Source organism: Dendrobates tinctorius, unplaced genomic scaffold (genome assembly GCF_039654945.1).
Source record: "Dendrobates tinctorius isolate UK_male_01 unplaced genomic scaffold, ASM3965494v1 ptg000009l, whole genome shotgun sequence".
Taxonomy (NCBI): domain Eukaryota; kingdom Metazoa; phylum Chordata; class Amphibia; order Anura; family Dendrobatidae; genus Dendrobates; species Dendrobates tinctorius.
The window spans coordinates 5,662,981-5,686,578 of NW_027361677.1; the positions used below are offsets into that span (position 1 = coordinate 5,662,981).

Here is a 23,598-nt window from a genome sequence, read left to right on the forward strand (position 1 = left end):
CCTCTCTGACTATTTATAGAGAAGTCTTGGTCAAAGTACAGGCTGGCTGATGATGTTTACATGTGCACAATAGCAGTGCCCCCCCACATACGCCGCTGCACACTCCCTCCTCCCCCGCCATTGAATGAAGGAGCTTATCTCTGTCCACCAGAAAAAAAAAAAATAGGAAGTGTTTAACCTGCTTGATACCGGGAAAAAATGTAATTTTATGATTAATTTTTACCATTTGCAAGGGTTACTTTTAACCGTGAAAAAAAAAGTGTAAATGAGACTATATCGCAATACCTGAATGTAGCATTATATGCTTTGTCATTTCAGTCCTATCGTACCACCTGATGCCTCCTGACACTGTGGTCCCAGGTAGGTCAGGGTGCAGATACCATGCAGGCCAGATGGGGATGTGATGGCGGAGCTTAATAAAAGTAATCGCATCATTATAAAATAATTACTAATGGGAAGAAGACACGGCTCGTACTTAGTCTGGTCTTTTCTGTAGTAACATATGGACGATAAAGAAACAAGACAAAAGAAGATTGGCAGCTTTCTGCCTATGCACAGTGTATACAAAAAGCTGCCAATCAGTGGTGTGGGCGGGGTTATACAGGGCTCAGCATTCAGAGATCTGCATAGGAGAAAACTGTAATTATATCAAAACTACAGCAAGCAGTCCAGTAAATTATAAATTGCTAGAATTGGGGTCCCTGCACCTACATCATGCTGCTCTCAGAAGGAATCCCGGTGACAGATTCCATTTAAGCTATAAAACAAAATCCCTACTTTTATTTTGCTCTTGACTATTTGCTGCATTAGCAATTTGATTTATATGCAAATTAGGTGTTGAGTGCTCTGGGCGTGACACATACTGTGTGTTGGTTGCTGTTTCAATAAAATCAGTGTTTTATCAGCAGGAGATTTTCACCACATGACTAGGTGCCTCCTGCCATCTACTCCTCCTGCTCTATGTAACCCCACCACTGATTAGTAGTGGTACAGTGTACACAGAAAGCAAATAATCCTGTGGGTGGGGTTATACAGAGCTCAGCATTCCCAGCTCTGCTAGATATGCAGCAGAGAAATCAGGGATTATATCAAAATGACAACAAGTGACACATCACTGGAATCAGGATCTCAGCCCCTACATTGTGCTGCTCTCAGATTACATAACAAACACCTGCTGACAAATTCCATGTAAAGACCTTCATGCTCATATATGCGGTTTCGGGAGATTGATCTCACTGACAGGTTCCCTTTAAGATGTCATGTTTTGCTAAGCCTTGTATTTACTAGTTCTTTTCCTGTTAAGCTTCACAAGCACACATGACGCAGCAATTCACAGACACACTTCCTCCAACCACATGTAGCTTATTTCTGGCACAGATTCCATGTCTGGTCAATGACACTCATGTTCATACAATGGATGAACGATCACATGAAAAGAGATAGAGACGTTACACACAAAGGTACTAAGTCATAATATAGACTATATCTTCACATACTATTGGTGGTGGTGGATTTGTGCCTTATGTTTTACTTGCAATTATAACAGTCTTCCAAAAATCATGACACCCACAAATACATATGAGAAATCTGCAGCAGATATCACCCCTTGCATTGCAGTGTGCCTCAGTTGAGTTATTTTATAAAAAAAAGGACCTGCCACTTGCCTTAATTTTCTTTACCCGGTGTAAATGCTGCCCTTCTCCTGAATCCGGCAACATTTTTCATTTGTTCCTGCGCCTCTCCGTTCCTGAGATATGGCCCCTTCTTCTTTGCATATAGTTGTTAGCCATGTGGGCGTGGTCATAATGAATACACCCATGAGGATCACGTCCACTTGGCTAAAAAGATCAGATTTACCCACAGGGATAAGGGACCGTAACTCAGTCACAGAGAGGTGCAGGAACAAAAGAAAAACAACGTCAGATTCAGGAGGAAGGAGGCATTTATTCCAAGTTAAAAATTCCATATTTATGACAAGTGAGAGGTCTTCTTTAAAGGGGTTTTTAAAACAAAGGTCCCAATTCATCAAGACCGAAGATGTTCATGGCGGTGTGTGTAGGAGTCCGAGGTTTGCACCTCTTAATGATTCAAGAGCGTCTAACAATCTGTGTGAGCCTCGCCACAAATCTTACTCCAGTCGGGGACTGGAGTAAGACTTCTGGTCTGGCAGCCTGTTAAACGTTAGCTCTGATATATCATTGAGTCTGGTTGCTCTGATATTTTTCAGCAGCGGGAACCGAATTCTCGTGGTTGGGTATGATTATTTCTTTCTACAGTATGGGCAGTTTTTCTTTTATGGATATTGTGTAAATATCAGTTGCCAAATGCTAGAGGTAGAACTAGGCTAATTAGGTTACTTACGTAAGTCACTGTATGAGAGTGTTTGCAGAAAATCGCAAATAAAGCTGGATTACAGATGGATTAACTTTTTTTTTTTTTTTTTTTTTTTTTTAGATGTCATTTTTTTTTCTTGTGCTTTAATCGTTAGAAAGGAAAAAGTGGTTTTCAGAAGTTGTCTAATTTCCTGGTGAAAAAAGGAATATGCATCAAATGTCTAATAGATATAACGCTGTTTTTCAACTGGTGCCTGATAGCAGTGACAGGAGGGATAGTGGCACAGGTAGTGGCACTCTCCAAAACCGAGCAACTGTGCTTGTCCAAATGGAGAGCGCCACCACCTCCGGTGCTCGTGCTCCATTTGGTCAAAAGGCAGAAGCCATAAGACCGACCTACCCTGTGGCTGAAGCCATAGTCTACTAAGCTACTGTGTCTGGCTTAATAGACGGACATCGCCGGACTCCTCCAAAGTGAAGTCTATGGCTCAATTGGGGGCACATCCTAATGAAATCAGAAACGTGGACACCTAGTCTCAATCCAGACTAACATAACATATCAATGTTATCCCTCTGCTTTGCGGAGACTGTGGTCTAGTTCCTACAAAAAGAACACTAAACATATATATTCATAAGGTCCAATTCATCAATATGTTTACGAGAATCTTATGGTGTAAAAGACCTTGAAATTTTGCCAAATTTTTGCAAAAATTTTTGCAAAAATTTTGGCGTTTTTAAGTCAGTCCCGACCAGCTTTGGCAAATTTATCAAAATTTATCTCACTTTAGAGGCGTAAATTATGCAGAGATGTACTCCAGTCGTAACATTTTTGGCTATGGTGTAAGCCAGTTGTACATGATGAATTTTGTAAAATAATCCTGTGCATTAATTCTGGTGTTTCGCAATCTAATCGTGGGGCCAAGAGTATTAGTGAATGCAGTGGACTTGCTGTACTGGCTGTCCTGTACCTTGGAGGGGTTTTCTAGTTCTGTCCAAGCATCACTCACTTCTCCATCATCAATGAGTGGTGCTGATGACTTTACGGCATGCCATACATATCGGCAAGTGTGTGGAGCTATCGTGTCGACAGGTTACTTCCGATGACTTCTGGAAAAGAGGAGGAGATGTAAACGTCATCACATGATGTGATATTGAAGGCACCAGTGAGAATCGTAGACCAGGACAGCAGCTTGGAATCCGTTCTGTAAAAGGAAGATATGGGTGTCCATGTTTATCAGTTTACAGTATGTGGCGCCATCAGCTCGGATAGGATGAATCAAAGTCTAATTATTGTGGTAGTTAAATATTTCCTTGTGGACGTGATCAGTGTTATCATTATTACTCTGTGCCGTTTCAGGTCTGCCTAATGATGAGGACTGGACACAGGTTGGAGCAAAGGTTTGTTATCTGAACTGATTCTTTAGATGATAACTTGCTGCCTAATATACATCATATAACCATAGAGATACACTACAGGTACTGCCTCTATAAGGGAAGTATATATGACTGTCAGATTATAACTGGCTCCACTGAGGTGACCTACAACATCTCTGAACAGATTTAGGTGGTCAATCGTCATGTCATGAAAAACAGATGGAGGGTTAAATTACAATTTCAAGTCACATGTGAAGTAGGCAGAGTCTCTCAGAAGCAAAGATGGTCAGAGATAACCAATCTGTGAACAAATGCGTCTAAAAATTATGGAACAGTTTCAGTAAAAATGTTATTCAGCGTAAAATTGAAAAGACTTTCAATATATCTTACCATCTACAGTTATCATGTGTCTGGGTTTGAACCCTTGAGCCTGTGCTTTGTGGTTGGCTTCTCTGTCTACCGAGCCATTGCAGATACACCTTTTTTTCCTGGTGTTTAGTTTATGTTATCCTTGATTCAGTCTTTTTGGGGAACAGGTTTTTTTTATTTACTCATTTGTCTGCCCTATCACCTTTCAGGTGCGGCTTTATACACTTTCCCCCTGCTGGTATTCCTTGCTGGTGATAGTCTCATTTGGATGTCCAGCCATACTGCTGTAGTTGAAGTCAGTCAGTGACAGACCAGATAGGGTTTATCTCTTTGCTGTTTATGTTCTTTACTCTGCACCTATCTGCTGTTTCTTTTTAGGAAGTAGGCTGCATATTCTCTAAAAGTATATACTTCATTCTTTATTTTGTATTTCATGGTTTGTATTGCTCACTCTGGGATCTCTTTCTATTGCAGCACACTTTCCCTTGTGTAGGTAATTTACACTCTGCTCTGCCCTCTGGTTCTTTAGGAGGAACACAAAACGCTTGACGGGCTTTCAGGCAGCATAGGTTCGAGTTGCCATCATCTAGTCTAATGGTTAGGGCTAGCTCAGCTCACGTAGGAACCACTGGGTACCATGGGGTCAGGATCTCTAATCTGAATTGGAACTGGCAGGGTCAGTTGCAGTTTTAGTGTGTTGCCTATTTTCCCTTGTTAGTTGCTCTTTATGATAACAACAGTACTTAATATTGTCAAAAGATTCAGAGATTCTGGAGAAATCCATGTGCACACAGGACAAGGCCAATTGTCAATTTTGGATGTTTGTGGTCTTTGGCCCTTAGGTAGTACTATATTAAAAACAGGCATGATTCTGTCATGTAAATCACTGCATGGGCTCAGGAACGCTTACAGAAATCATTGTGGACCCAGTTCGCTGTGCAATTCACAAATGCAAGTGAAACTTCTATCGGGCAACGAATAAGCCATATATCAACACTATCAAGAAACGCTGCCATCTTCTCTTGGCCAAAGCTCATTTCTATTCGATTGAAGCAAAATGGAAAACTGTTCTGTGGTCAGAGGAATCAAAATGTGAAATTCTTTATGGAAACCAAGGAAGTCAAGAGAAGAGGGACCATCCAGCTTGTTAGCAGCACACTGTTCCTCATCTCTGATGATATGGGGCTGCATTAGTGCCTATAGCACGGGCAGTTACACATGATATGCACTATCAATATTGAGCATTAGAGTTGAGCGACTTTTGGTTTTTTAGGGTCGCGTTTCGTTTCGTGAAACCCGACTTTTCCAAAAGTCGGGTTGAGCAAGATCGTCCGATTATAGGGAAAAGTCGGGGTCGTCACGAAACCCAATGTAAGTCAATGGGGAATAAAAGTCGGCAGTGAGAGGAGGACAGGAAACACACCAACAGTGCCCATTTGAATGCCAAAAGCATCAATTCTTCTTACTTAAGCTTGTCAACCTTAATTAACTTCATAATACAAGTTACGCACTGAAAAATGGGGGTTATTTGGCTACAGACTGTGGGGGGGGGAGGGCGGCTCCAGGTTTTTATGTGCCCTGGGCGAAAGAGCGCCCCTTTAACACATACCACAACTCATCATGCTCCGATACGGCAGAGAAATAGCGGTATAGTACAATGAAAAATACCTCACTTTTTACATCTCATGACGAGGCCCATCTATTTCTCCATACAGAATCATTGGTCCCATATAATGTTTGAAACAGTATATGATGAGCTCCACATAATGCTACAGTATATGTTGGTCCCCATGGATGAAGCTCTACTGTCTTATGGGCCCAAATAATGCTCCAAACATAATGGGCCCCATTTCTAATGCTCTAGTGTATAATGGGCCCTGTAAATGCTGCTCCAGTGTCTGATGTCCACCTTTGGAATGTTCCAGTGTATGGTGGGCCCCATCTATCATTCTCAGACGGTGTTAGGCCCAGTATGGATTGCACGTGATTGCACAAAGGTTAGAAAGGGTACCGTATCCCCAGATAACATGTATGGATAGCGTACACATTCAAAATATATGTCTCAGGAGGCAGGCTCAGACGGTGTTAGGCCCAGTATGGATTGCACGTGATTGCACAAAGGTTAGAAAGGGTACCGTTTCCCCGGATAACATGTATGGATAGCGTACACATTCAAAATATATGTCTCAGGAGGCAGGCTCAGACGGTGTCAGGCCCAGTATGGATTGCACGTGATTGCACAAAGGTTAGAAAGGGTACCGTATCCCCAGATAACATGTATGGATAGCGTACACATTCAAAATATATGTCTCAGGAGGCAGGCTCAGACGGTGTTAGGCCCAGTATGGATTGCACGTGATTGCACAAAGGTTAGAAAGGGTACAGTATCCCCGGATAACATGTATGGATAGCGTACACATTCAAAATATATGTCTCAGGAGGCAGGCTCAGATGGTGTTAGGCCCAGTATGGATTGCACGTGATTGCACAAAGGTTAGAAAGGGTACCGTTTCCCCGGATAACATGTATGGATAGCGTACACATTCAAAATATATGTCTCAGGAGGCAGGCTCAGACGGTGTTAGGCCCAGTATGGATTGCACGTGATTGCACAAAGGTTAGAAAGGGTACCGTATCCCCAGATAACATGTATGGATAGCGTACACATTCAAAATATATGTCTCAGGAGGCAGGCTCAGACGGTGTTAGGCCCAGTATGGATTGCACGTGATTGCACAAAGGTTAGAAAGGGTACCGTATCCCCGGATAACATGTATGGATAGCGTACACATTCAAAATATATGTCTCAGGAGGCAGGCTCAGACGGTGTTAGGCCCAGTATGGATTGCACGTGATTGCACAAAGGTTAGAAAGGGTACCGTATCCCCGGATTACATGTATGGATAGCGTACACATTCAAAATATATGTCTCAGGAGGCAGGCTCAGACGGTGTTAGGCCCAGTATGGATTGCACGTGATTGCACAAAGGTTAGAAAGGGTACCGTTTCCCCAGATAACATGTATGGATAGCGTACACATTCAAAATATATGTCTCAGGAGGCAGGCTCAGACGGTGTCAGGCACAGTATGGATTTGACGGCCCAGACTACACAGCGGAGGAGCAGGGAGGGGTAAAGATTGCAAATGCTGGGGCCCTGCCCAAGCAAGGGGGGCCCACTCGTGGGCGTCGGTACTGGCACTGGGCCCCTCATAGTACAGCGGTGTGTCTGACGGCGGGTGTGCACCACCACCGTCAGAGACACTTGATTGCACTATGAGGGACCCTGTGCCAGTGCCCGCGCCCAAGAGTCGGCCTACCCACCTGTCCAGGGCAACGGCACTCGCACGGTGTCGTGCGCTAGGTGGTGACCCTGGCCATGGGGGGGGGGAGGCAGCACAGTTAGGGAGTTTTAGAAAGTGGCATATGTTGATGTTGGACATTCAGCTGATGCAAAAGGCGAAATAGGTGAAGTCCCAGGAAGAGGTGGACCAAAGCAAGCCATTTTTCTGTCACCCTATGTGTCATCAGGGGAAGGTGGGACAAAATCCTTGGAAACCCATGCGTGGTTCATTTTAATGAAGGTTAGATCATCCACATTTTGGGTTGACAGACGGGTCCTTTTTTCTGTCAGGATTGATCCAGCTGCACTGAAGACTCTTTCCGATAGCACACTTGCAGCTGGGCAAGCGAGCTCCTGTAAGGCATATTGGGCCAATTCAGGCCAGGTGTCCAGTTTAGCGGCCCAATAGTCAAAGGGGAATGACCTGTGTGGGAGAACATCGATATGGGAGGAAAAGTAGTTTGTAACCATAGTTGACAACTGCTGTCTCCTGTCACTTTCCATCGATGCAGTATTACCAGTTGTGTGAGCGGTATTTGAAAAATCAGTCCACAACATTGTCATGAAACCCCTGTCTCCAACGCCACTTCTGCTGTGTGCACCACGAACACCTCTGCCAAGCTGCCCCCGGCCCGTACGGCTCGTGTGAGAACCATCACCGCTGCTGTGTGCTGGGAATGCCTCAAGCAACCGATTTACCAGAGTTGCTTGTTTATTAGCCAATATTAGGTCAAGGTTCTCCTGTGGCATGATGTTTTGTAATTTGCCTTTATAGCGTGGATCCAGGATGCTGGCCAACCAGTAGTCGTCATCGTTCATCATTTTGGCAATGCGGGGGTCCCTTTTTAGGATCCGCAAGGCATAATCTGACATGTGGGCCAATGTTCCCGGTGTCAATGATGCACTGCGAGTGCTGGGTGGAGGAGCACTTTCTGGCAAATCCACATCCCTCCAGTCACGCACAAACCCTGTACCAGACCTTGCCACGCCAACATTTTCACTTGCCCCACGAGATGCATCCTCCTCCCCTAAGTAATCATCCCCATCATCATCCTCCTCCTCCTCTTCTTCCTCCACCTCGTCCAGGAGAGGTCCCTGAGCAGACAATGGCTGAATGTCATCAAGGATTCCCTCCTCGTCTTCCTCCTCATCAACATTGGCTGCAGACGCCTGCTCCTTAAGGTGCGTCAAAGTTTGCATGAGCAGACGCATAAGTGGGATGCTCATGCTTAGGATGGCGTCGTCTGCGCTTACCAGCCGTGTGCATTCCTCAAAACACTGAAGGACTTTACAGAGGTCTTTCAGCTTCGACCACTGCACACCTGTCAACTCCATGTCTGCTCTCAAAGTGCCTGGCCATGTATCCTCCCACAAACGCATTATGGCCTGCCTCTGCTCGCACAGCCGCTCCACCATGTGCAGGGTGGAGTTCCACCTTGTTGCAATGTCGATAATGAGGCGGTGGTTGGGAAGGTGGAGCAATCGCTGCAGCTTCTGCATACGAACGGAGTGTACAGGCGACCGGCGGATGTGCGCGCACAGTCTTCGCACCTTCTGGAGCAGGGCTGTTAACTCCGGATAATTTTTGAGGAAGCACTGCACCACCAGGTTCAAGTTGTGAGCCAAGCAAGGTATGTGGCTGAGTTTTGAAAGGGCTATGGCTGCCACAAAATTACGGCCGTTATCACTAACTACCTTGCCTGCCTCAAGATGTACACTGCCCAGCCATGACTCAGTTTGTCGCTTCAAGTACTCGGCCAGCACCTCGGCGGTGTGTCTGTCGCCCAAACACATCATCTGCAACACAGCCTGCTGACGCTTTCCACTAGCTGCTCGATAGGGGGACACATCGTGTGCAACAGTGGCAGCTGCAGATGGAGTGCTCGTACGACTGCGCTCTGTGGACGAGCTTTCGCTTCTGGAGGAGGAGGAGGAGGAGGGTCGAACGCCTACAGCCAACTGTTTCCTATACCGTGGGCTAGGCAGCACTGTCCCACCACCGCTGTCCCCTGTGGACCCTGCATCCACCACATTAACCCAGTGCGCAGTGATGGACACGTAACGGCCCTGGCCATGCCGACTGGACCATGCATCAGTTGTGAGGTGCACCTTTCCGCTCACTGACTGCTTGAGTGCATGGACAATGCGGTCTTTCACATGATGGTGGAGGGCTGGGATGGCTTTGCGAGAGAAGAAGTGGCGACTGGGTAGGTCATAGCGTGGTACTGCATAGGCCATGAGTTCGCGGAAAGCTGTGCTTTCCACCAACCGAAAGGGCATCATCTCAAACGAGATTAGTTTGGCAATGTGGGCGTTCAAACCCAGTGTGCGCGGATGAGAGACTGAGTACTTTCTTGACCTACTCATAGTGTCTGGGAGGGTGAGCTGGACTTGAGAGCTGCATATGGTGGAAGTAGCGGTGGACAGGGCGGACTGAGAGAGGGTTGATGATGGTGATGGAGTTGGTGTTCTTTCTGATGGCCTAGAATCAGTCTTTCGTTGATATACAGTGAGGAAAAAAAGTATTTAGTCAGTCAGCAATAGTGCAAGTTCCACCACTTAAAAAGATGAGAGGCGTCTGTAATTTACATCATAGGTAGACCTCAACTATGGGAGACAAACTGAGAAAAAAAAATCCAGAAAATCACATTGTCTGTTTTTTTTTCATTTTATTTGCATATTATGGTGGAAAATAAGTATTTGGTCAGAAACAAAATTTCATCTCAATACTTTGTGATATATCCTTTGTTGGCAATGACAGAGGTCAAACGTTTTCTGTAAGTCTTCACACGGTTGCCACACACTGTTGTTGGTATGTTGGCCCATTCCTCCATGCAGATCTCCTCTAGAGCAGTGATGTTTTTGGCTTTTCGCTTGGCAACACGGACTTTCAACTCCCTCCAAAGGTTTTCTATAGGGTTGAGATCTGGAGACTGGCTAGGCCACTCCAGGACCTTGAAATGCTTCTTACGAAGCCACTCCTTCATTGCCCTTGCGGTGTTCTTTGGATCATTGTCATGTTCAAAGACCCAGCCACGTTTCATCTTCAATGCCCTTGCTGATGGAAGGAGGTTTGCACTCAAAATCTCACGATACATGGCCCCATTCATTCTTTCATGTACCCGGATCAGTCGTCCTGGCCCCTTTGCAGAGAAACAGCCCCAAAGCATGATGTTTCCACCACCATGCTTTACAGTAGGTATGGTGTTTGATGGATGCAACTCAGTATTCTTTTTCCTCCAAACACGACAAGTTGTGTTTCTACTAAACAGTTCCAGTTTGGTTTCATCAGACCATAGGACATTCTCCCAAAACTCCTCTGGATCATCCAAATGCTCTCTAGCAAACTTCAGACGGGCCCGGACATGTACAGGCTTAAGCAGTGGGACACGTCTGGCACTGCAGGATCTGAGTCCATGGTGGCGTAGTGTGTTACTTATGGTAGGCCTTGTTACATTGGTCCCAGCTCTCTGCAGTTCATTCACTAGGTCCCCCCGCGTGGTTCTGGGACTTTTGCTCACCGTTCTTGTGATCATTCTGACCCCACGGGGTGGGATTTTGCGTGGAGCACCAGATCGAGGGAGATTATCAGTGGTCTTGTATGTCTTCCATTTTCTAATTATTGCTCCCACAGTTGATTTCTTCACTCCAAGCTGGTTGGCTATTGCAGATTCAGTCTTCCCAGCCTGGTGCAGGGCTACAATTTTGTTTCTGGTGTCCTTTGACAGCTCTTTGGTCTTCACCATAGTGGAGTTTGGAGTCAGACTGTTTGAGGGTGTGCACAGGTGTCTTTTTATACTGATAACAAGTTTAAACAGGTGCCATTACTACAGGTAATGAGTGGAGGAAAGAGGAGACTCTTAAAGAAGAAGTTACAGGTCTGTGAGAGCCAGAAATCTTGATTGCTTGTTTCTGACCAAATACTTATTTTCCACCATAATATGCAAATAAAATGAAAAAAAAACAGACAATGTGATTTTCTGGATTTTTTTTTCTCAGTTTGTCTCCCATAGTTGAGGTCTACCTATGATGTAAATTACAGACGCCTCTCATCTTTTTAAGTGGTGGAACTTGCACTATTGCTGACTGACTAAATACTTTTTTTCCCCACTGTAACAGTGGGATTCCCTGACTGCTGTGGCCTTGCAACGACACCTCAACATTTGCTGCTGTGCTAACCGGTGGGCTTACAGTGGGGGAAACAATGTAGCGTTGCTGACTACCTTCGTTGTGATCAGTTGCACATGTGGCACTTGAGGTTTGGTGTTGTGTCCACGCTTGCAAGTGCAAGCTGGTTAAATGTCTAAGCATGCAACTGGTTTTCAAATTTTTCAGATTTTTCCCTCGGCTAAAGGTCTTTGCACACTTCTTACAGATAACCTTGGCCTGATCTTGAGGATTTTGGTCAAAAAAGTGCCACACTGCACTCTTCCTACTTTGGCAGACATTTTGCGGCCTAGCACGCTGTGATCTTTTGACCCTCTGGACAAGCTGTCCAGCAACTCTTTTGATGTTTGGAACCTGTCTTTGGAGTGCTCCGTGCCTGCCAGATAACAGCTGTTGCGATGTCGATGTCTGCTGTGGATGCTCCTCATCTGAGCTATTGGAAGCAGCACCCTCTTCCCCCAATGGATGCCAATCTGGGTCAACAACTGGGTCATCCATCACCTCCTCTTCTATGTCATGTGCACCTTCCTCTGTGTCACCGTGTATGGTGGTATAGTGTGCGGGAAGGGGTACCTGAGTCTCATCAGGGTCAGAATCTGGCTCTGTACACTGCGAGGACAATGTAGTGCTCTGAGTGAATGTACCAGCAGAATCATCCATCAGCGGCTGTGCATCAGTGCACTCCATGTCAGATTCATCTTGGCCTGGGTAATTCACCATTTCACTTGATAATCCAGGCATGGTATGTGAAAACAGCTCCATGGAGTAATCAGTAGTATGGCCTGCGTCATCCTTCAATCTTGGTTGGGGTGAAGGACACAAGGAAAGGTGTGGTTCATGAACATGAGCCTCCAATGACGACTCAGTGCTTTTACTTTTTACAACTGAAGAAGAGGAGGCGATAGAGCTGGAGGCTGAGTCAGCAATGTAAGACAAAACTTTTTCCTGATGCTCTGGCTTTAAAAGCGGTTTGCCAACTCCTAGAAAACTAAGCGTTCGAGGCCTTATGTAGCCAGACGATGACGCAGGCTCAACACCTCCTGCATTCGGTCCTATTTTGCTCTTGCCACTACCATCAGATCCACCACCAACACCATCATTACCAGCTGCCAACCCCCGCCCAATTCCACGGCCTCTTCCACCAGCCTTCCTCATTTTTGGTAGAAATATAGACAAAATCCAACAAACTATATAGTAATGTAAAACAAGGTACAAGGTGTCTATAGGACAGGGGAGATTTTGAATTTCTGCAGACACTTGTGGACAGTTTTGGATTGTGTGAGGCCCACTGATATCTGAGCGCTATGTCACAGGCTCGATGGCACAGCTGTGACAAAAGTGACGAGAGGATAAGGGAGATTTTGAATTTCTGCAGACACTTGTGGACAGTTTTGGATTGTGTGAGGCCCACTGATATCTGAGCGCTATGTGACAGGCTCGATGGCACAGCTGTGACAAAAGTGACGAGAGGATAAGGGAGATTTTGAATTTCTGCAGACACTTGTGGACAGTTTTGTATTGTGTGAGGCCCACTGATATCTGAGCGCTATGTCACAGGCTCGATGGCACAGCTGTGACAAAAGTGACGAGAGGATAAGGGAGATTTTGAATTTCTGCAGACACTTGTGGACAGTTTTGGATTGTGTGAGGCCCACTGATATCTGAGCGCTATGTGACAGGCTCGATGGCACAGCTGTGACAAAAGTGACGAGAGGATAAGGGAGATTTTGAATTTCTGCAGACACTTGTGGACAGTTTTGGATTGTGTGAGGCCCACTGATATCTGAGCGCTATGTGACAGGCTCGATGGCACAGCTGTGACAAAAGTGACGAGAGGATAAGGGAGATTTTGAATTTCTGCAGACACTTGTGGACAGTTTTGGATTGTGTGAGGCCCACTGATATCTGAGCGCTATGTGACAGGCTCGATGGCACAGCTGTGACAAAAGTGACGAGAGGATAAGGGAGATTTTGAATTTCTGCAGACACTTGTGGACAGTTTTGGATTGTGTGAGGCCCACTGATATCTGAGCGCTATGTGACAGGCTCGATGGCACAGCTGTGACAAAAGTGACGAGAGGATAAGGGAGATTTTGAATTTCTGCAGACACTTGTGGACAGTTTTGGATTGTGTGAGGCCCACTGATATCTGAGCGCTATGTCACAGGCTCGATGGCACAGCTGTGACAAAAGGGACTAGAGGATAAGGGAGATTGGATTGCTTTTAAAAAAGCAGTTTGCGGAGCAGTGGGTAAACAGCAATGCCAGCCTGTCAGGAAGCCTTAAAAGGCAGCCCAACAACCAACACCACTGATACACCACAATATAGCCTCCCCTTGCACTGCACACACAGTGACTGGTGTGTTGTGCAGGCCAAATTGCTAGCAGCAGAAGCAGTTTTTTTTTCTTCTCAGGACAAAAAAAAAAAATTGGGATTGCTTTTAAAAAAGCAGTTTGCGGAGCAGTGGGTAAACAGCAATGCAGGAATGTCAGGAAGCCTTAGAAGGCAGCCCAACAACCACCACCACTGATACACCACTATATAGCCTCCCCTTGCACTGCACACACAGTGACTGGTGTGTTGTGCAGGCCAAATCGCTAGCAGCAGAAGCAGTTTTTTTGTCTTCTTCCCTGCCTAACGCTCTCCCTACAGAATCAGCAGCAACCTCTCCCTATACTGAGATCGGCAGAAGTAAGATGGTGGTCGGCGTGCACGCCCTTTTATACCCCCTGTGACGCCCACCAAAGCAAGCCAATCACTTGCATGCCCTTCTGAAAGATGGTGGTGACCCCTGCCTATGTCATCACGTTGCCCACAGTGTCCGTGGATCCTGATTGGCTGAAAAAGAGCGCAAAACAAACTTTTGAAACGCGACTTTGGCGCGTAAGTCGCCGACCTCGTGGCCGACCTCATCCTAAAGTCGGCGACTTTTGAAATTTTTCGACCCGTTTCGCTCAACTCTATTGAGCATTATGGAAGTGTTAGAACAACATGTGCTCCATCCAGACGTCTATTTCATGGAAGGTCTCGAGTATTTCGGTAGGACAATGCTAAGCCACATACTGTATGCATCACAACAGCATGGTTTATCAAAATCAACATTTGGGTCGTGAACCGATCGCCTGAAGTCTGGACCTCTTACCAATAGAAAACATTTGGTGCATTATGAAATGAAAATACAGCAAAGACCCCAGACTGACGAGCAACGGGAATTGCGGTCCCATAAATTGTGGCTCTCAAGGTCAGAAAGGTTGTATATTGTACACCTGTGAAGGCTGGGTCTTCTCCCTTTCTTTGTACCAGTCTGTCACTGTTACTTTGTTCACTGTATTTTATATATGTATTTTGTATGTAAAGTCTGTTCCAAAGTACAGAACTATGGAATCAAGGTGCTTTCAAAATACAATATTAATAATAATAATGAGCTTTGAGCAACCATGATCTTGTCTCCAGTTTACTGATTGCATATCTAACAAGATTTCAGTAGCCAAAATTTAGAATTTAATCCCCCACCAAGGAGAACATGAGCCCTGTTCCTTTTGTGCTGCAGTTTGCTGCATTGCCCAATCCTGCACTGTTGGCAGCTATAGGGTTATACTTCTTTACTTAGTTCTACCACTTTTGGCAGGTATTAAAGCAGCCCCATAGAGTATAATGCATCCCCATAAAATACATGTAGTATAGAGCAGCCCCATAGAGTATTATGCAGCCCCATAGAATACATGTAGTATAATGCAGCCCCATAGAGTATAATGCAGCCCCATAAAATACATGTAGTATAAAGCAGCCCCATAGAGTATTATGCAGCCCCATAGAGTATAATGCAGCCCCATAGAATACATGTAGTATAATGTAGCCCCATAGAGTATAATGCAGCCCCATAGAGTATAATGCAGCCCCATAGAGTATAATGCAGCCCCTTAGAGTATAATGCAACCCCATAGAATACATGTAGTATAATGCAGCCCCATAGAGTATAATGCAGCCCCTTAGAGTATAATGCAGCCCCACAGAGTATAATGCAGCCCCTTAGAGTATAATGCAACCCCATAGAATACATGTAGTATAATGCAGCCCCATAGAGTATAATGCAGCCCCTTAGAGTATAATGCAGCCCCATAGAGTATAATGCAGCCCCTTAGAGTATAATGCAACCCCATAGAATACATGTAGTATAATGCAGCCCCATAGAGTATAATGCATCCCCTTAGAGTATAATGCAGCCCCATAGAGTATAATGCAGCCCCATAGAATACATGTAGTACAGTGGGGAAAAAAAGTATTTAGTCAGTCAGCAACGAAGGAGTGGCTTCGTAAGAAGCATTTCGAGGTCCTGGAGTGGCCTAGCCAGTCTCCAGATCTCAACCCTATAGAAAACCTTTGGAGGGAGTTAAAAGTCCGTGTTGCCAAGCGAAAAGCCAAAAACATCACTGCTCTAGAAGAGATCTGCATGGAGGAATGGGCCAACATACCAACAACAGTGTGTGGCAACCTTGTGAAGACTTACAGAAAACGTTTGACCTCTGTCATTGCCAACAAAGGATATATCACAAAGTATTGAGATGAAATTTTGTTTCTGACCAAATACTTATTTTCCACCATAATATGCAAATAAAATGAAAAAAAAAACAGACAATGTGATTTTCTGGATTTTTTTTTTCTCAGTTTGTCTCCCATAGTTGAGGTCTACCTATGATGTAAATTACAGACGCTTCTCATCTTTTTAAGTGGTGGAACTTGCACTATTGCTGACTGACTAAATACTTTTTTTCCCCACTGTATAATGCAGCCCCATAGAGTATAATGCAGCCCCTTAGAGTATAATGCAACCCCATAGAGTATAATGAAACCCCATAGAATACATGTAGTATAATGCAGCCCCATAGAGTATAATGCAGCCCCATAGAGTATAATGCAGCCCCATAGAATACATGTAGTATAATGCAGCCCCATAGAGTATAATGCAGCCCCATAGAGTATAATGCAGCCCCATAGAATACATGTAGTATAATGCAGCCCCATAGAGTATAATGCAGCCCCTTAGAGTATAATGCAGCCCCATAGAGTATAATGCAGCCCCTTAGAGTATAATGCAACCCCATAGAGTATAATGCAGCCCCATAGAGTATAATGCAGCCCCTTAGAGTATAATGCAGCCCCATAGAGTATAATGCAGCCCCTTAGAGTATAATGCAACCCCATAGAGTATAATGCAGCCTCCATAGAGTACAATGCAGCCCCCACAGTCTTGCTGTATTATGGCCGCCACATGCTCACTGATTAAAAAAAAAATGCAATACTCACCTTTCCCTACTGAACAGCATTATTATCCGGCACAGCGTGGCATGCGATAAAGTGATGTCATCACAACCGCTGCGTCAGAAGCAGAGTTGGAATGATGGGAGAGGGAGCACCACCTGACGCTCTCTCCTCCATCATTGCTTTCAACTGTATCGGCATCTATGATGCCGACACAGTTGAATGCGCAATGTGGGGGTGGGGCCAGAGCCGGCACCGGGCCCCCCTTACTCACGGGCCCAAAGGCGGCCACTGGCTGGGGGCCCCTGGGAGAGTGGGGGCCTTAGGCAAATGCCCAGTTTACCTGCCCCTTACGCTGGCCATGAGTTCATGTCCCAGATGGCAGACCCCCACTGATCTATAAGTTACCACTAGTCCTGTTTCATCCTTTAAAAAGATTTCCCATGGGTTTATTATTAGGATTGGTCATCAATATTAAATCAGTGGGGGTTATGACTCCCGGCATCCTCACCAACCAGCTGTTATCAGCCCTGGCGGCAATTGGACACAAACATTGAAAGAACTGAATAGCCATTTTGGAGATGCTCTGACCCAGTCTTCTTGCCAACATATTCTGCCACTTATTAAAGTCACTCAAATCCTTAAACTTGCTCAATTTTCTTGCTTTGGACACATCATGTCTGAGGACCAACTGCCTACTTGCTGCCTAATACGTCCCGGCTGTTAACATGTACTATTGTCACAAGAAAGTCATGTTTGTTACATAATGATCTAATGTGAACCTATAAAGAGATGGAGTTTGCTGGTTACTAGTTTTTAATTTATATACATGTACATCGAAGCAGCACTTGACATTCACCATGACAAGTAACAAACAGTCAAGTGCTTGCTTCGAGATGAGAATACCTGTTATACGGCAAATGTTGGAGCCTAGAAAAAATTATTTTTTGCAAGTTGCGCAAAAATCAATGAGAAAAAAATAATGTGTGCCTCTATTTAGAACTATATATATCACACAGATCGATAATACCCCCTTGTGTACTTATTTAAAGGGAATCTGTCAGTAGGATCAACCCTCCTAAGCCATCTGTATGGGCATTTGGTCGTAGGAAGTTAAATTAAATGATATCTTGATATCTGTGATCTGATAAAATGCTCATTCATCAGGTGAAATGATTTTTAAACACGCTGTCTAAATTAACCCTTACTGTATCCAAATTGCAATCTATAGTGAATGCAGCAGCCAGGCTTATATTTTTGTCCAACCAGTACACCAATTCCTCCACCCTGTGCCAGTCATTGCAATGGTTACCCATCCGCTACAGAATACAATCTAAACTTATCCCACTCACCCACAACATTCTCCACAGTGATACATCCTCGTACATTTACTCCCTTTTCTCTGTCATCTAACCTGGGCTCTATCTTCTGTGATTGATCTAAGATTAACCTCTCTCATCTGAACCTCACACTCCTTTTTATAGGACTTTTTTGTGCTGCACAAGTTTTCTGGGATGCACTACCCTAGTAACAAAATCCATAGTATTAAATGTTCCCCAAAAACGCAGCTTTTTAGAGAGGCCTGTCACATTTCATAAATGAATCCTAAGGTTTGATCACTATTCACTCCTTGCACCCTAATTATATTACACTTTATATCTGTGCACCCACAGTAAGGCCTAGTGATTGGCTCATGCAGCTTTCTGTGTGCCACTGCCACCCTAAGGCTGTGTGCACACGCTGCGGATTTTGCTGCGGTTCCGCAGCGGTTTTGGCCGCTGCGGACCCGCAGCAGTTTTTGCTGCGGTGTACAATACCATGATTCCCTATGGGAATCAAAAACCGCAATGCAGACGGTGCGGAATTTTACGCGCTGATTATCTGCGGTTTTCAATCCGCAGAAAGAATTGACATGTCAATTCTTTCTGCGGATTCCGCTGCGGTTTGCCATCTCCTCCATTGAGGAGATGAAAAACCGCAGAGCAATCCGCAGGTAAAACCGCAGGTATTTTGACCTGCGGTTTCACCTGCGGATTTTACAAAATCCGCGCGGATGAATCCGCACCTAATCCTCAGCGTGTGCACACAGCATAAGGCTATGTGCACACGCTGCGGATTCACCCGCGGATTTGTATTTGCAGATCCGAAGGTAAAACCACAGCTAAAATGACCTGCAGTTTTACCGGCAGATTGGCCAACGGTTTTTCCCTGCGTTTTGACAACCGCAGCGGAATCTACAGAAAGAATTGACATGTCAATTCTTTCTGCGGATTCAAACCGCAGCTTTTCCGCAGTTGAAAAACCGCAGCATGTGCACAGCGGATTGTAAATCCCATAGACTTACATTGTTCTGTACACTGTCTGCAGAACTACTGAGGATCCACAGAGGCCAAATCCACAGCGGATCCACAGCAGAATCCGCAGCGTGTGCACATACCCTTACTGTTAGAAAAAATGGCTAGACAATTGAACAGTTCAAGTTCTTGAGGACATTGTCAGCAGTATTTTTCCACATGTGATCATCCAGCAGAAGTAAGGCTATCTATGTGTCTAAGTCCTATAGCACATTTGTCTTATCCAGCAGAAGTAAGGCTATCTATGTGTCTAAGTCCTATAGCACATTTGTCTTATCCAACGTTCCAATTAAGATGTCATCTAAATAGCAGCAATTACAAATTAGCTTCTAAGATAAGACGGACAATCATAATTATAAGAAAAATGTAGAAAGTGATAATACAGGTTTATTGGGCAGTAAATGATCAAAGAACAAGCTGAGGTTGTGCTGCCACCCCTCCATCCAAAGTATTCCAGGTTTACCTCAGACTTAAGAAAATTCACTGAATTATGACAGTTCTCAGACTTCGGTATTGTAGCTGTATCAGTTCAACTATTTTTATTAATATATTCATCAAAATTATTCTGTGAAATGCAAATCAAGGAAAAATTTACTCTTAACTATGAACCTAAACTTTACGTGAAACTGGAGATTTTTATTTATTAGTCATGTAATAAGATAACCCTGTATATAATGGAGTTCACATAAATCAAAGAGAAACAGCTGCTTCTAGAGTTATGAGGAGGACATAGCTGCTTGTAAAGGGTTAGTCTCAGTCTTCATTATTCAGGGCTACCATTATCCACCTGGGCAGCTGAAGAAATCAGCACTCTAAGGAATCCAATGATGAACTGGGTATAGCAAAAAGTATGAATGTATGGGCTCCACCAAAAGGATAACAGTTGTTTGAAGTTAAAAGGTAGAATCCTCATCTGACCTAGCTGTGTCCCATACATGGCATGTGGAAGAAGGTGCTCAAGTCAGATGAGACCAAAGTAGAACTTTTTGGGCTAAATGCGAAACGCTATGTGTGCCATAAACTAACTCTGCAAATCACCCTGAAAACACCATGCACACCATCAGACATGGTGGTATCAGCATCATGGCGTGGGGCTGCTTTTCTTCAGCATTGACGGAGCTGTCAGAGCTGATGGGATGGTGGATGGAGTTAAATACAGGGTGATCGAGACGGTGTTGTAGGTTCACCTTCCAGCCAGACAACTACCCAAAATATCCTGCCAGAGCTACAATGGATGCTTTAGATCAAAGCATATTCATGTGTGTGAATGGTCCAGACACTATTCAGAGCTAAGTCCCATTGACAATCTGTTGCAAGACAGGAAAATTGCTGTTCACAGACGTCTCCATCCAATCTCACAGAGTGAGAGCCAGTATACCAAGAAGAATGCGCATAAATTTCACCTTCTAGATGTGCAAAGTTGTTAGAGACAGACACCAAAAGACTTACGCAGTAATTGCAGCATGCAGGTGGTCCTATAAAGTATTCACTCAGGGGCTGAATACAAATACACATCACAATTTTTAGATTGATATTTTTAAAATATTTAGAAATCCATGTATCAGTTCCTTTACACTTGCTACTTTGTGTTGGTATGTCAAATAAAATCACAATAGAATTGCCACACTGTGACTGTATGTGATTCAGGAAAGGGGTCCTGAACCGTCCCTAGGACTGGAGCCCTAACTATCCCTGCTTCCAAAGGTACCTCTAAAGGTGAGGAGGCTTGGGCCAACAATCTTGCTGTTCTCCTGTTATTCCCTAAGCTATCCCCTCCCCCAGGTGGAGGGATAACAAAAAGCAACTAACATACAAAACACTCACCAAATATAGACAGGTATATGAGGAAGGGTAAGAATGTACAAACCAAATGGGAATAGGATCATGAGGAAAGCATACACCCAAAAACAGTATGCAACGCTCTCCAACTCAATACACTGAATCCATGGAGCTAGGAAGTAAAACTTTCACTGACTAGAAAAAGAAGGTCGGGCCAAGTTTCATAGCGAGAGGAAATGACCAGGTCAGGAAAAGCTGTTTCTAACCAGCTTAGAAAGGGTTGCTAACCTCTTCAGCTCCAAAGGAAACAAAATCCATTTAATATGAAACAAGAGCACACAGGCTAAATTGAAGATATGTGATCCACAATACGAAGTGATCTTCTAACCACAGATCTCCCAGGAGGACATGACCAACTCGTGACAAAAATACATGTACTGTGGCATGTAAAGGTTTGCGCACCCCTGTCAAAATTACTGTTATTGTGAACAGTTAAGCAAGTTGAAGATGAAATGACCTCTAAAAGGGCTAAAGTTAAATATGACACATTTCCTTTGTATTTTATTCAAAATATATATTTTCTTCTTTTACATTTTAAAAATGACATACAAGAAAATGGGCCAATCCAAAAGATTGGGCACCCTTACAATTGGTTAGCCCATATAACTTTGACCAAGGTTTCAGTCCTTAATTAGCCTGTTAGGGTTATGGCTTGTGCACTATCATTAGGAAAGGTCAGGTGATGTAAATCTCGAAGCTTTATAAAAACCTAGCCTCCTCTAACCTTGTGCCAAAAAACAGCAGCCATGGGTTATTCTAAGTAGCTGACTAGCACTCTGAAAATGAAAGTGGTGGAGGCCCACAAAGCAGGAGAAGGCTATAAGATAACAAAGCATTTTCGAGTTGCCCTTTCCTCAGTTAGAAATGTAATAAAGAAATGACAGGTACCAGGAACAGGATATGGTCTGGAAGTCCAAGCAAAATTTCACTGACAATTGCTTGTATGAATTCTAGAGGCAAACCAGAACCCCTGCTTGACTGCAAAAGACCTTTAGAAAGATTTAGCAGGCTCTGGAGTTGTGGTACATTGTTCTACTGTTCAGAGACACCTGCACAAGTATGTCCTTCATGGAAGAGTCATTAGCAGAAAACCTCTCCTGCATTCTCACCATAATTTTCAGTGTCAGAAGTATGCAAAAGAACATCTAAACAAGCCTGATGTATTTTGGAAACACGTCCTGTGGACCGATGAGTTTAAAATAGAACTCTTTTGCCTCATTGATCAGAGGTATGTGTGGAGAAAAAAGGGCACAGAATTTCAGAAAAAGAGCATCTCTCCAACCATTTAGCATGGGGGTGGATCAATCAAGCTTTGGGGTTGTGTTGTAGCCAATGGCATGGGGAACATTTCACGGGTAGAGGGAAGAATGGATTCAATGACATTTCAACAAATTCTTGATGCAAACATAACAACATCTGGAAAAAAGCAGATATTGAAGAAAATGGCAAATGGATAATGATCCTAAACACACGTCAAAATCCATAATAGATGACCTCAAAAGGCACGAGATGAAGGTTTTACAATGGCCCTCACAGTCCCCTGATCTGAACATCACTGAAAATCTGTGGCTAGACCTCAAAATAGCAGAGGATAGAAGACGACCCAGGAATCTCACAGAACTGGAAGAATTTTCCAAGGAAGAATGGGTGAAAATCCCTCAAACAAGAATTCAAAGACTCTTGTCTGGCTACAAAAAGCATTTACAAGCTGTGATACTTGCAAAAGGGGGTTGTTATGATTGAGTCACCGCAGGAGGCAAAAACAGAAATGCAAGCTAAGTCCAGAAAACCAGAGAGGTTGGCAGCTATCGGATTGCAGACCCCTGAACCTATCAACACAATCAGCAGTAGCCGTGGGGGGCTACCACGATGCCCCAGACCCTCGATCACAGCCGGAGGACCAGATAGCCTAAAGACAGGGAAATCTAAACTGCCCCAGAGCAGACCCCAAAGCAAAAGGCAGCCCCCCACATATAATGACGGTGAAGCAAGAAGAAAGAACACAACACAGACAGAAAGATAGACTGAGCAAAGACGGGGCCCAAGCTAACTAGATAGGAAAGGACAGGAAGGCTGCTGTCTGCAATCCGTGAAAAACCCTATGAAAATAAGAGCCAACAGACTGACAGAGAAAAAGGCCCTGAAGACGCTAGGCTTCAAAAAGACTATGTCAGTACTCAGGAATATTCTGAAGACAGAGCAACAGGCAAAAGGAGATTCAGCTCACCCCAGCAGGGAATGGCAGAATCCAAAAAAGCAAGGCAAAAAACAAAACACAAATGCAAAAAGGCAAAGCAGAAAACTTAGCTTTAGAGGAACAGGAATCAGACTGGTGTCCTAGAAGTCCACAGAGAAATCACCCGCAGGGCAGAAGGGCGTCGGCAGCCTTATATCCAGTCAGTGACTCCACTCAGCCTGTCATCATCATTAGGCTCAGGTGCCTGATAATCAGGCTCACTACCTTCCCTCACCAGAATAGGGAGTTCACCAGACCTCAGTGACGAAGGGGAAAATGAACTCACAACAGGGGGTGCTACTAGGTACTAACCATGCAGGGTGC

At 44.5% G+C, this 23,598-nt stretch overlaps 1 protein-coding gene across 1 annotated transcript in view; it reads left to right on the forward strand.

Annotated features, from left to right (window-relative positions):
* Positions 1–23,598, forward strand: part of LOC141096002 (polycystin-1-like protein 2) — a 117,335-nt gene that overhangs the window by 40,794 nt on the left and 52,943 nt on the right. Inside the window, exons 4-5 of the mRNA XM_073582337.1 lie at positions 319–360; positions 3,691–3,731. The gene's annotated coding sequence lies outside the window, so the exon portion shown is untranslated. The remainder of the gene's footprint in view (positions 1–318; positions 361–3,690; positions 3,732–23,598) is intronic.